Genomic DNA, 1,976 nt, shown 5'->3' on the forward strand with positions numbered 1-1,976 from the left:
TTTACTCTGTGGGCTATCTTTTGTGGCCCATATCATAGGTATATTTAAAACAAGTTGGTTTGGTTTTATATTATTAAAATAATACATGATCATTGTAAAAAGAATTCAATTAAAGTCTGTTAAGGGAAAACCAGAAAAACAAAACAAAGCCTTCATTTCTAACTCCCAAATATACATTCACACGTCCAAAAGGTAACCTCATTTTACTATCTATCCAGAATTCCTTTCTGTATCAGGCATCTGTCTGTGTCAGCACGCAGGACCCCTCTTGCGTTAGGCATCTGTCTGTGTCAGCACGCAGGACCCCTCTAGCATTTCTGTACAGCTGCACTGTATTTTATTGCAATGATTAAGGCATCATTTGCCAGTTCTATTCAGATGGATAAACAGTTGACTCCTTTTTCAATTTAAAACAATACAAGCTCTCTGCTCCTCCCTGTTCCAGAGACAGCCGCATCTTCTTGTGCAGTGTCAGCCTCGTCCCATAGACAAAATGGTGAAGGTCGGTGTGAACGGATTTGGCCGTAATGGGCGCCTGGTCACCAGGGCTGCCATCAACAACCCCTTCATTGATCTCAACTACATGGTCTACATGTTCCAGTATGACTCCACCCACGGCAAATTCAACGGCACAGTCAAGGCCGAGAATGGGAAACTTGTCATCAATGGGAAGCCCATCACCATCTTCCAGGAGCGAGACCCCGCTAACATCAAATGGGTGAGGCCTGTGCTGAGTATGTCGTGGAGTCTACTGATGTCTTCACCACCATGGAGAAGGCTGGGACCCACTTGAAGGGTGGAGCCAAAAGGGTCATCATCTCTGCCCCTTCTGCCGATGCCCCCATGTTTGTGATGGGTGTGAACCATGAGAAATATGACAACTCACTCAAGATTGTTAGCAATGCATCCTGCACCACCAACTGCTTAGCCCCCCTGGCCAAGGTTATCCATGACAACTTTGGCATCACGGAAGGGATCATGACCATGGTCCATGCCATCACTGCTACCCAGAAGACTGTGGATGGCCCCTCTGGAAAGCTCTGGTGTGATGGCCATGGGGCTGCCCAGAACATCATCCCTGCATCCACCTGTGCTGCCAAGGCTGTGGGCAAGATCATCCCAGAGCTGAACGGGAAGCTCACTGGCATGGCCTTCCATGTTCCTACCCCCAATGTGTCGGTCATGGATCTGACGTGCCGCCTGGAGAAACCTGCCAAGTAAGATGACATCAAGAAGGTGGTGAAGCAGGCATCTGAGAGCCCACTGAAGGGCATCTTGGGCTACACTGAGGACCAGGTTGTCTCCTGCGACTTCAACAGCAACTCCCACTCTTCCACCTTTGATGCCGGGGCTGGCATTGCTCTCAATAACAACTTTGTGACGCTCATTTCCTGGTATGACAATGAGTACGGTTACAGCAACAGGGTGGTGGACCTCATGGCCTACATGGCCTCCAAGGAGTAAGAAACCCTGGACCACCCACCCCAGCAAGGACACTGAGAGCAAGAGAGAGGCCCTTGGTTGCTGAGGAGTTCCTATCCCAACTTGGCCCCCAACACTGAGCATCTCCCTTACAATTTCCACCCAGACTCCCATAACAGGAGGGGCCTAGGGAGCTCTCCCTACTCTCTTGAATACCATCAATAAAGTTCGCTGCACCTGCCCCCAAAATAAAACAATACAAAAAAAAATCTTTGCACATGTTGCTTTGAATACTGAAGAAAATATGTTTGTAAATTTCATGTAGTAGACCTGCTGTGTCAAACTTTACCTATATTTAAATTTATATTCTTCCTACTGGTTGGACAAGCTGGTCTTCCCAGGTGCTGAATTAGGAAATAACTGATTTCTTAGGACTGGCAAATGGAATGTAACTTGGACTGTCTTCTATCTATTCCTCCAGGTTCACTCTGCACTCTTCTTTACTCTAAGATGACAACTACAGGCTCTCCCTGTAGCTTCCTGTCTGCCAGCTT

General features: G+C 47.5%; 1 pseudogene; it reads left to right on the forward strand.

Moving 5' to 3' along the window:
- On the forward strand, positions 476-1,660 carry Gm2076 (predicted gene 2076; annotated as a pseudogene).

This window comes from Mus musculus, chromosome 13 (genome assembly GCF_000001635.26).
Source record: "Mus musculus strain C57BL/6J chromosome 13, GRCm38.p6 C57BL/6J".
NCBI classification, from domain to species: domain Eukaryota; kingdom Metazoa; phylum Chordata; class Mammalia; order Rodentia; family Muridae; genus Mus; species Mus musculus.